Below are 13,246 nucleotides of genomic sequence, written 5' to 3'. Positions count from 1 at the left end.
GACCTTTTGCCCATTCTCGGTTGCTGCATCAAAGCGGACACCACTTGTTTTGGTTGGTGCTCTTTTTATCTTGGGCGATCGTGTAAAATGTATTCCCATTTATCTCGTACCCTTGGAAAGTCGTTATAGTCGAAGATGGTGTCTTGGCCAACATGTACAGCTGATCTACAACCTCATTGTCACTCATTAAATGTTTTCTCAACCAACTGCCGAAAGTCTCCATGTGGGCCTTCCTAATCCAGGATTCAGGCTTCCCCGGGTTGTCCGAGCGTAAAATATTCTTGTGTTTCTCAAAGTACGGAGCCACCAAGCTGGAATTGGTCGAACTGTGTGGTGTGCTTCGGTCGGAGAATGGCCGTCCATACATATCGTTGATTTCCTTCCGATCGTGCCTTTTCCACTTAGTCTCCCCTCGTGCCGCGATCGAGGAAGACCAATCGGCTTAAGGTCGGGAACAAAGTCAACACAAAACTCAATTACCTCCTCATTTCCATAGCCCTTGGCGATGCTTCCTTCTGGCCTAGCACGGTTACGAACATATTTCTTTAATACTCCCATGAACCTCTCGAAGGGGAACATATTGTGTAGAAATACAGGACCGAGAATGGAAATCTCTTCGACTAGGTGAACCAGGAGGTGCGTCATAATATCGAAGAAGGATGGCGGGAACACCAACTCGAAACCGACAAGACATTGGACCACATCGTTACGTAACCGTGGTAGAACTTCTGGATTGATTACCTTCGAGAGATTGCATTGAGGAATGCACATAGCTTCACAATGGCTACTCGAACATTTTCCGGCAGAGCCCCCTCAAAGCAATCGGAAGCAATTGCGTCATAATCACGTGGCGGTCGTGAGACTTCAGGTTTTGGAACTTTTTCTCCGCCATGTTTATTATTCCCTTTATATTGGACGAGAATCCGGACGGGACCTTAATACTGCTCGGGCATTCAAAAAAGATGACCTTCTCTTCTTTGGTCGGAGCGTAGCCGGCACGACCTTGAAACCATTCCGGATGCTTGGTCATCGGGGTCTTTCAAGCGTTGCTCGGTCCCGCCGTGCTTCCTTTGTATCATTTGTCTTCCCATACACGCCCAAGAAGCTTAGCGAGGTTCACGCAAATATTCTTCGTAACGTGCATCACGTCGATTGCGGAGCGGACTTCTAGGACTTTCCAATATTCTAGCTCCCGGAATATAGATTTCTTCTTCCACATGGCTACGTGCCCGTCAGCTCCCTTCGGAACTGATTGTCCGCCAGGACCCTTTCCAAAGATGACTTTCAAATCCTTGACCATATCAAATACCTCAGCACCCGGTGCGTTCCGCGAGCTTCGGCCGGTGATCTGCCTTGCCGTTGTAATGCTTGCCGCGCTTTCTTACGTTATGATTTTTGGGAAGAAATCGACGATGCCCCATGTACACGTTCTTCTTACAATTTGGCAAATGTACACTTTCAGTCTCATGTAAGCAGTGCGTGCATGCATTGTATCCCTTATTTGACTGTCCCGAAAGGTTACTAAGAGCAGGCCAATCGTTGATGGTTACGAAAAGCAACGCTCGTAGGTCAAATTCCTCTTCTTTGTGCTCATCCCACACACGGACACCAGGTCTGCCCCACAAGCTGTAAAAGTTCATCAACTAATGGCCTTAGGTACACATCGATGTCGTTGCTCGGGTTGCTTCGGACCTTGGATGAGCACCGGCATCATAATGAACTTCCGCTTCATGCACAACCAAGGAGGAAGGTTGTAGATGCATAGAGTCACGGGCCGGGTGCTATGGCTGGAGCTGCGCTCGCCGAAAGGATTCATGCCATCCGTACTTAGACCAAATCTTATGTTCCTTGCGTCGGCTGCAAAATCTTTAAACTCTCTGTCGATCTTTCTCCATTGCGTTCCATCCGCGGGGTGTCTCAACTCCCCGTCCGACTTACGGTCCTCTTTGTGCCATCTCAACAACTTGGCATGCTCTTTGTTCCCGAACAGACGTTTCAACCGTGGTATTATAGGAGCATACCACATCACCTTGGCGGGAACCTTCTTCCGGGTTTCGGCCCTCGACATCGTCACCGGGGTCATCGCCTCGATCTTATAACGCAATGCGGTGCATACCGGGCATTCATTCAAATTCTCGTATTCACCGCGGTAGAGGATGCGATCGTTGATGCATGCATGTATCTTCGGAACCTCTAAACCTAGAGGGCGGACAACCTTCTTTGCTTCATACGTACTTGGAGGGCAACTCGTTATTCTTTGGAAACATATTCTTCAACATTTTCAGCAAGTTTTCAAATCCCGAGTCAGCTACACCTTCCTGTGCCTTCCATCTCGAAGCAAATCCAGTGTGCAGCCCAGCTTTTTCAGACCATTATCGCATCCTCGGGTACAGCGACTTTTTGTGATCCTCTAACATGCGATCCAAATTCTCCCTCTCCTTTTCAGTTTCGCAGCGACTCCGTGCATCGGCAATGGTCCGACCAAGATCATCGGCGGGCTCATCACGTGCCTCTTCTTGATCACCTTCCCCTTCACCTTCCCCACCTTCGGCATCATCCATGAAAGTATCACCGAAATGATCAAGATAGCTCTCATCGATGTCATCCCCTTCTTCATCTTCTTCCATTATAACCCCTCTTTCTCCATGCTTGGTCCAACAATTATAGCTTGGCATGAAACCATGCCGAATCAGGTGCACGTGAACTTCCCTTGAGGAAGAGTAACCCTTCCGATTCTTACGGTTAACACATGGACAGATAACAAAACCCCCTGCTTGTTCGCATTAGCCACTACGAGGAAATCTTGCAAACCCGTAGTGAATTCGCCGGAGAGTCGGCTAGCGTACATCCATTGCCGATTCATCTGCATTATTATAATACAAAATATATAATTAACCATCGCATGCATTTGTTAAACTAATTAAATAGAAATTAAACAATGAACTACACACATATGCATATTTTATCAATGACACATATATATGAAAGGTTCAAGTGTGTTGTTGCTAACCGCGATCGAGGAGGAAAAAATAAATGAGGAAGCTCGATCAAGTGTGGCTCCGACACTTCATATCATGTTTGTTTCATGCTCTTGGGACATTTCATCAAACACCTTGTGTGCATAAGAAGAGCCAAAAGCAAACCTACACCCCCTTGTGAAGTTTGTGAAGAGAAGTGGGCACCAAATGGCTAAGTGCTGTGGGCTGGCTGGTATATGTAGGGGAGGGGCTTTAGTCGCGGTTGGCCTGGCCAACCGCGACTGAAGGCCTTTGGGCCAGGCCTGAGGACATTTAGTCGCGGTTGGCCTGGCCAACCGCGACTAAAGCCCCTCACGTCCACCAGCTGGCCACCGAGCGCGCTGGGCCCGGGCCTTTGGTCGCGGTTGGGCAACCGAGCCGCGACTAAATCCCCCTTTGGTCGCGGTTTTTGCATTTCCGCGACTAATGGGGCTGGACGGAAGGCCTTTTTTCTACCAGTGCAAATGATTCATTTTCTCAATTTTTAGAGCAAGATACTCATAGGCAGTACTCATGTTTCAGTAAGGAAATTGATACCTCGATTGAAATATTAAATTGAACTTTTGGAGAAGATATTCTCCCATCTCATAATTTAAATGGTATGCCTTGTACATAAGACTAAGTAGATCGCCAGACTTGCAAAATGCATGTGCAGCTCCTTGATTGCCTTATACATATTTTTTTTTTGCTTTCTTCACTTAGCCGCGGCCTTTGTAATCAACACATGATTGGTAATGGCTGAAATGTTTAGTTGCGTGAGATATTGCCCACCTTCTAGTTTTATGTTAATTAGGTGTTTGTGTGACATAATGGTTGGATATTCGAACGATGTTACGTGTCATAAGATGTCCCTGAGACATGTTCTATTTTTCCTATTCATGTTCTGGATTGTCGACTTGACCGGAATATATTATACTGCTATTTAGAGTGCTCAATGTAGAAAGATAGAGAGGGAGAGAGATTTGCGGAATATGTTGGATATTGTATTGCGCCTCATGGGCGAGTATATATAGTGGTACAGACTTGGAGGCTAAGATAGCTCTCCTAAAGATATGGTAGGTAGAGATTACAAATCCTAGACTACCTAATATACATATACCAAATATATCTCTAACACTCAAGCTGAGTTTGGCCATCTTGCACCTTCAGAACGTGCACATTATATGCAGACTGGATGTTTCATTTTCAACTTCTTTGTTGTTGGGTGTTCTCTAATGTAAAGTCTTGTAGATGCAAACTTCTTTGATGCTGGGTGTTCTCTAATGTAAAGTCTTAAAGATAGATTCATTTGTAATGTATTTGAAGATATCTATGTAAAGTCTGATGTAATGTCTTTGACATAGATATGCCTAGCAGCCATGCCGAGTAAAGTACCCTGGTTATATGAAGAGGACATGAGGCCCACGGACCCGAAGCTTTGGGAGCCCAAAAGCCCAGAGATTTTGGATTAGCGAAGGTAGAGTTGTAGTAGGAATATTATATCAAAATAGGAAAGGCCCGATACGTCTCAGGTAATTTGTAACTTGTACGACACGAAATCCACGGCTCCACCTCCTATATAAAGGGGAGCCGAGGGAGAAACGAGGGATCGAATCTTGTCAACAGAACCACAGTAACCTTTGGTCGAGCACCTTCGTCGGCTGAAACCTTCGAGATCTACTTTCCCTCTACTTCTTATGAAACCCTAAGTCTACAATCTGTAGGAATTGAAGATAGATTCATTTGTAATATAATGTATTTCATATTGTTGTCGGGTGTTCTCTAATCTATTATAAGATATCTAACCATCCTGCTCATTTGTAATGTAAAACCAACATCATATATCCTTTGTCTTGAAGATAGATTCATTTAATAATGTGGACTGTGATGGTGCTTATCGTAACACCGACTTTACACTATTGGAGAACCCCAAGAGAAAGGTATGATGAACATAGTAGCAAGTTTTCCCTCAGTAAGAAACCAAGGTTTAATCGACCACTACGAGAAAGGCGTGACATCTGAAGGTGTTGCTGGCTGACTAGTGGTAGAGCGCACTACCGGCGTCAGCAACAACGTGGAACCTGCACACAACACAACCAAAGTACTTTGCCCCAACTTTGAGTGAGGTTGTCAATCTCACCGATTTTGCTGAATACAAAGGATTAGACGTATCAAATCGAATGAGATGTTTGCAGAAAGTAAACAAAACATGATTGTAGTTGAATTTATGAGTAAAGGAAATAGGACCGGGGTCTACATGTCATTACATGTGTCTCTCCATAAGAAATAGCATGTTGGGTGAATAAATCACACCTGGGCAATTGACAGAATATCGATCAATACATGACAAGATGATTACTATGATAATTTGCTATTGGGCATTACAACATAATATATAGACCGTAATCCAACTGCGTCTATGAGTAATAATCCACCTTCAGGTTAGCGTCCGCACCCCTTTTAGTATAAAGTTGCAAGCAACCGACTATCGCATTAAGCAATGTGTGTAAAGTAAACAATAGAATTACCCTTGGATAATACATTGTTGGGTTATCCCTAGTAGCAACCGCACATCTACAACCTTAGAAGTTATAAAGTCACTCTCCCAGGAAACTAGAGGCATGAACCTACTATCGAGCATAAATACCCCCTCTTGGAGTCACAAGTGTCCACTTGGCCAGAGTTTCTACTAGCAACGGAGAGCATGCAAGATCACAGATAACATATGACATGAATATATAATCAATCTTAACATATTACACACTATTCATCAGATCCCAGCAAACCAAACAGAGAGGATTACATAAAGATGATCTTGATCATGTAGGGCAGCTCACAAGATTGATACATGAAGCACAAAGTGAAGAAGACAACCATCTAGCTACTGCTATGGACTCACAGTCCAGGGATGAACTACTCACACATCGCTTCAAAGGCGGGCATGGCAATGTAGATGCCTCCGGTGATGATTTCCCCATCCGGCAGGGTGCCGGGAAGAGCTTCAGAACCCCCCGCGACGGAACTTTTCGTGGATGAAGGCTCGGGTATCCAGGGTTTTCCCGAGAAGATGTATAAATAGGCGGAGGATTCAGGTTGGTGGGGCGCATGTGGGCCCCACACCTGCCCTAGGCGTGGGCCAGCCCTAGGCCATGCCTAGGAGTGGTGTGGGCGCCCTGGTGCGCCTCTTCGTGCCCCCTCCGGACTTCGTCTTTGTTTAGGTAAAATATTGACTTCGGCTTTTGTTTCTTCCAATTCCGAGAATATTTCCTGTACAACTTTTCTGAAATACAAAAACAACAGAAAACAGGGAACTTGCACTGTGGCATCTTGTTAATAGGTCAGTGTCATAAATCATGTAAAAGTGCAACAAAGTGTAAACGAAACATATATGAACTAGTGTAAAACAAGCATGGAGCATAAAAAATTATAGATATGTTTCAGACGTATCAGCATCCCCAAGCTTAACTCCTGCTCGTCCTCGAGTAGGTAAGTGATAACAAAGTATTTTTTTTAGGTGACATGAAGCCAACACAATCTTGATCAAGCATGTAAAGCATTGTGAGCTGGGATCTAAGTACCGTAACATAGGCATGATAGATATAATTCAATAGAACTTATCAACTATGTTATAACATGAAGAGTAGCTCAAAAAAAGGATCATAAATAATAGTGCATTGAAAACAACTGTGTGTTTATGATCATAGAGTAAACATAATAAAGTAGTACTACTCAATATGTTCTTATGGAATAGCAAAACATAAATGCAAGGATACCTTCAAAGTTCAGAGGGTGAATAGATACAAATAATTTGAGAGCAAGCAATAGCACAATCATGAATCAATCAATAATAATTTTGGGACTATGCACATTGCACTAAGAATGACAACTATGCTCTCTTAATCGGTGCATAAAGTAGAAGGTGGAGACTCAGCATGAAAGTAAAAGAAAGACCCTTCGCAGAGGGAAGCGGAGATTACCCATGTGCTGGAGCTTTTTATATTGAAAGTAATAGGAGTGTTGAAAATATTTATTTTGAGAGGTGCTATTTATGTCAATGGTAGTGATAAATAGTATGGCTTATGCATAATTACTTCCTATAGGTTTGCTTGCCTCATGCATAATATACCAATAGTGCTCACACCTTGTCCTAATTAGCTTGGAATTCCATGGATTTTCATCGCATACATATGTTTTAACCAAGTGTCACAAAGAGTTACCTCATTGCCTCTTGTACAAAGGTCCTTAGGAGATGGATCTAATTTGATTTCTCAATTTTGATGAATCTCAAATTTTTTTGACATCCATACCGGGAAAGCAAGAACAACATATATTTGGAATTTTGCCTAGCTAAAATTTCCACCATGTGAACATGGCTTTAGTTGGCGGCCCAATGTTCCTCTCTAACAATATGCATACTCAAATCTTTGCAACTCATGGTAAATCTCCCTTGCTTCAAACAAGATGAGCATGCATAGGCACATGATATTCAACAAATACATATTGGTGGTCTTCCCCATGACAGCATGGTTATCACACAACAAGCAACTCATAAGAACTAAAAATATATAAAACATAGTACTTACTACAATAGTTTTTAGACTACTTTCCCATGAGCTATAATTTACACAAAAACAGGTGATAAATTTTTGAAGGTTTAAATGTAGCACACAAGCAATTTACTTTGGAGTGTCGGTGAAATACCACATATAGGTAGATATGGTGGACACAATTGGCAACTTTGATTTTTGGTGGTTGGATGCACGAGTAGAGCTCATACTCAGTACAGGTGAAGCCTAGCAAAAATACTTGAAACGACCAACTAAGAGAGCAATAATGGTCATAATCATGCATAGGGACAAAAAATTTATCAATTAAAGCATAAAGTGATATTACAAATCAAAAACTAAATATAGAGACTTTAGTTGACTGGTTATAGTCATAACATGTTGTAAGCATGCGCCAACTCAACCCAATAAAGCATCAAAGGAGAATACCACAATACTATGTTTTTATGATAGAAACAACACATGATTCTTTTAATGACACATTTATGCACTCTCAGCCACTTGAAACAAGTCATGCTAAAACAATAAATACTAAGCATATGACAAGAATAACATCCAACATGACATGCCAAAGTCTATATCACAGTCTATACAAGCTTCCTTTTGCATCACTATAGTCATAAAATATTTTACTCGTATCCAACACCAATCAATTTATTTAAAATAAATCTTAGAGATGAAATACAATTTGGACTAGAGAGCTAATCATACACAAATAAAGAACACTAACGTGCTCTGAACAAAATTCAAGTGAAAGAACAAGAGCTAAACGCAGTACCAGAAAACTAGAACACTCGCGGAACAATAACAATGAAAACTAGAGCGTTCTATGCAATTAGAAAGGGGCGGGTATTTCTCCAAAACAAATATTTCGGGATCCAACATATGCTACAGTAAAAAACAAAACTAAACTAAAAACAAAAATAAAGACGCTCCAAGAACAACACATAGCGTATGAAGCAATAAAAATATAGCGTATAGAGAGATGACCTGTTGCTTTGTTGATGAAGAGGAGATGCCCAGCTTTGGCGCTTGTACCTCTTGAATATTTCTTGGGGTGCAGGGGAATCCGCAAGCTTGAGCTTTTGTCCATTCTTCATCTCATCACATCATTCTTCTTTCCATACACTTGAAAACTTTCTTCATACAAAACTTCACACAATTCTTCATTAGTAGCATTAGTACAATCAAAATAAACAAATCCACTTGTGTTCAGTATTAACATATATCAAACATCTATTAGTGCATAAGATACTGCAGCAACCTTTCAAATAGTTCTCTGATCAAAAGAACTAAAAAAGAAAGAGATTTAAGAGGCGAATGCAAATAGTGCAGAAATCTGTCAAAACAGAACAACAGGTAAAAATCGAAATTTTCGAAAATGCTTTCTTGCTTATTTCGAAAAGTGGGAAACTAACTAAAGTTAGATAATAACCTGTAGCACATGCATAAAATATTACAGCTCCAAATTCCTCTCTGGCTATTTGTAATAATTTTTATGGTAACAACACGGAATCTGTTTTCAGCACAGCAACTTTCCCAAACATTACTTTCTTCTTATTAGAGGTTGTTCTTGGCACAAACACGAAATAAAAATGATAAGGAGCGGTCATTACAGTAGTAATAACTACCAAGACTCAATAAAAAATTCTGTAAATAAAAAATGAGTTGACTCCCATAACCGATTTTCTTTAACGCCTTAAAGCTAGATGCAGTAAAAATGCGAGCATCAAGTATTATAAAATGAAGAAGCATCAACATTATAAATGGTGGAAGCCTTGCGCATACCTCTCTTCTTTTTAAGATTTTTATAGGGAAATGATACGTCTCCAACGTATTTATAATTTCTTATGTTCCATGCTAGTTTTATGACAATATCAACATGTTTTAGTCATACTTTATAATGTTTTTATGCATTTTTTGGCACTAACCTATTAACAAGATGCCACAGTGCCAGTTCCTTTTTTTTGCTGTTTTTGATTTCAGAAAAGTTTGTTTACGAATATTCTCGGAATTGGATGGAGTCTTCCAGAACAACGAAGAGGAGACGAAGAGGGGCCACGAGGTGGCCACACCATATGGCGGCATGGCCCCACCTCTGGCCACGCCGGCCTATGGGGTGGGCCCCACGGGTGCCCCCCCGACGCTGCCCCTTCGCCTATTTATTCCTTCCGTCGCGAAAACCCTAGTACCGAGAGCCACGATACGAGAAAAGTTCCAGAGACGCCGCCACTGTCAACCCTAACTCGGGGGGTTCAGAAGATCGCCTCCGGCACCCTGCCGGAGAGGGGAATCATCACCGGAGGGCTCTACATCACCATGCCCGCCCCGGACTGATGCGTGAGTAGTTCATCCTTGGACTACGGGTCCATAGCAGTAGCTAGATGGTTGTCTTCTCCTCTTGTGCTATCATGTTTACATCTTGTGAGCTGCCTATCATGATCAAGATCATCTATTTGTAATGCTACATGTTGTGTTTGTTGGGATCCGATGAATATGGAATACTATGTCAAGTTGATTATTGATCTATCATATATGTTATTTGTGTTCTTGCATGCTCTCTGTTGCTAGTAGAGGCTCGGCCAAGTTGATACTCGTGACTCCAAGAGGGAGTATTTATGCTAGATAGTGGGTTCATGTCTCCATTGAATCTGGGGGAGTGACAGCAACCCCTAAGGTTGTGGATGTGTTGTTGCCACTAGGGATAAAACATCAATGCTTTGTCTAAGGATATTTGTATTGTTTACATTACGCACAGTACTTAATAGAATTGTCTATTGTTTGCAACTTAATACTGGAAGGGGTGCGGATGCTAACCTGAAGGTGGACTTTTTAGGCATAGATGCATGCTGGATGGCGGTCTATGTTCTTTGTCGTAATGCCCTAAGTAAATCTCACAGTAGTCATCATGATTTGTATATGCTTCTCTATTTGTCAATTGCCCAACTGTAATTTGTTCACCCAACATGCTATTTATCTTATTGGAGAGACACCACTAGTGAACTGTGGACCCCGGTCCATTCTTTTACATCTGAAATACAACCTACTGCAAGCATTGTTCTCTTTTGTTTTCTGCAAGCAAACATAATTCTCCACACCATACGTTTAATCCTTTGTTTTCAGCAAGCCAGTGAGATTGACAGCCTCACTCTTAACTTGGGGAAAAGTAGTTTGATTGTGTTGTGCAGGTTCCACGTTGGCACCGGAATCATTGGTTTTGCACCACACTACACTCCTTCACCAACAACCTTCATGTGGCCTTTATCTCCTACTGGTTCGATAAGCTTGGTTTCTTACTGAGGGAAAACTTGCTGTTGTACTCATCATACCTTCCTCTTGGGGTTCCCAACGGACGTGTGCTTTACCGTCACAAGCAGCTACTAATCTGGCGCCGTTACACCCCAGGGATTTCTAACTCCCACATCAACTACACGCTAGCAGCTACTTTTCTGGCGCCGTTGCCGGGGAGATCAAGACACGCTGCAAGGGGAGTCTCTCACATCCAATCTCTTTACTTTGTTTATTGTCTTGCTTTATTTTATTTTCTGTCTTGTTTGCTTTGTTTATATCAAAAATATAAAAAAATTAGTTACTTGCTTTTCTTTATTTAATTCGGTTTTGCTTTGTTTATTTTTATTATTGCTATAATGAGTAATCCTGAAGTTGAAGTTCGTTCGTTTAAGCAACACGGGGGAGAAAGTTTTAAAGATGCTTGGTATAGAATTAGTGATGCTCATCATAGGTGCACTAAGAAACACCCCACTATTATTCTCCTTAAGAACTTTTATGTTGGTATCTCTAGCTGGAATAGGTATGTTCTTGATACTCTTACAAGGGGTAATTTTCTAGATACTCCTGCTTTAGAAATTACTTGCATCATTGAGAGTCTAGTTGGAATACCACCAGTTAATGAAGCTAAAATTGAAATCTATCTTGAGGATGTCATGAAAAAGTTGGAAGCCATAGAGAAAAATCTTCCAAGTGTTGAGACTAAATTGGGAATATTACTTGATAATACTGATAAACTTGATAAATCCCTAGGAGGAATTAATGAAAGAATTGCTGTCTTAGAAACTTGTGCTATCCATGATAATCAAACCCATAGGATTGGTGAACTTGAAGAAGCTATGGGAACCTTGGGTTCAACTTTTTCTTCTCTTAAGTTTAAGGAGAAAGATTATGTGGGTAAGGAGCAAAAATTCATGTATGTCCCTAAGATGCCAAAGCCAAAGAATCATTATGAGCTTAAAATTGATAAAACCCTTAGTACCACTATGGGAAATTTTGATAATGGAGCATCTAAGGTACCTTCTGCGATAAGTTGTGTTTTTAAGAAAAATAATAATGTTAATGCTTCTTCTCTTGATGTTATATTATTTTCACTTTCTGCGCCTAGCAGAAAGGCGTTAAAAAAGCGCTTATGGGAGACAACCCATTATTTTATTTCTGCAACTTTTGTTTTATATTTGAGTCAAGGTGCTTGTTACTACTGTAGCAATACCTTTGTATCTTTATTTTCTTGTATTGTTGTGCCAAGTAAAGTCTTTGATAGAAAGTGGATACTAGATTTGGATTTTGGTGCAGAAACAGATTTTTAGCTGTCACGAATTTGCGTTTTTCTCTCTGTAGAAGAATCTAAAAATTCTGAAACAATTCATGTGTAATCCTCAGATATGTACGCAACTTTCATTCAATTGGAGCTTTTCCATCTGAGCAAGTTAAGTGCCTCGAAAAAATTCTTCTTTACGGACTGTTCTGTTTTGACAGATTCTGCCTTTTATTTCGCATTGCCTCTTTTATGGTGTTTGAGTGGATTTCTTTGCTCCATTAAATTTCAGTAGCCTTGGGTAATGTCCAGAAGTGTTGGGAATGATTGTGTCCTTGCTGAACATGTGAATTTTTGATTATGCACTAACCCTCTAATGAGATTGTTTTGAGTTTGGTGTGAAGGAAATTTTCAAGGATCAAGAGAGGAGGATGATATGATATGATCAAGAGTGAAAACTCTAAGCTTGGGGATGCCCCCGTGGTTCATCCCTGCATATTTCAAGAAGACTCAAGCGTTTAAGCTTGGGGATGCCCAAGGCATCCCCTTCTTCATCAAAACTTATCAGGTCACCTCTAGTGAAACTATATTTTAATTCCGTCACATCTTATGTGCTTTACTTGGATCGTCTGTTTGTTTTTATTTTTGTTTATATTTGAATAATTCGGATCCTAGAAATCCTTGTGTTGGAGAGAGACACGCTCCGCTTTTTCATTTGAACACTTGTGTTCTTCATCTTACTTTCATGTTCATGGCGAAAGCTGAAAGCCGCAGCACTTATACTTATTGTTATTTGGTTGGAAACAGAAAATGCTTCATATTGTCTTGAATAATTTGATACTTGGCAATTGTTTTGAGCTCTCAAGTAGATCATGTTTAACCTCTTGCATCATGTAGTTTAAATTTATTAGTGGAGAACTACCGTAGAGCTTGATGAAATTTGGTTTGCATGAGTGGTCTCTCTAAGGTCTAGATATTTTCTGGTAAAAGTGTTTGAACAACAAGGAAGACAGTTTAGAGTCTTATAATGCTTGCAATATGTTCTTCTGTAAGTTTTTGCTGTACCGGTTTATACTTGTGTTTGCTTCAAACAACCTTGCTAGCCAAAGCCTTGTACTGAGAGGGAATGCTTCTCGTGC

The sequence above is a fragment of the Lolium rigidum genome, chromosome 4 (genome assembly GCF_022539505.1).
Source record: "Lolium rigidum isolate FL_2022 chromosome 4, APGP_CSIRO_Lrig_0.1, whole genome shotgun sequence".
NCBI lineage: Eukaryota > Viridiplantae > Streptophyta > Magnoliopsida > Poales > Poaceae > Lolium > Lolium rigidum.
This window is presented reverse-complemented; position numbering follows the sequence as displayed.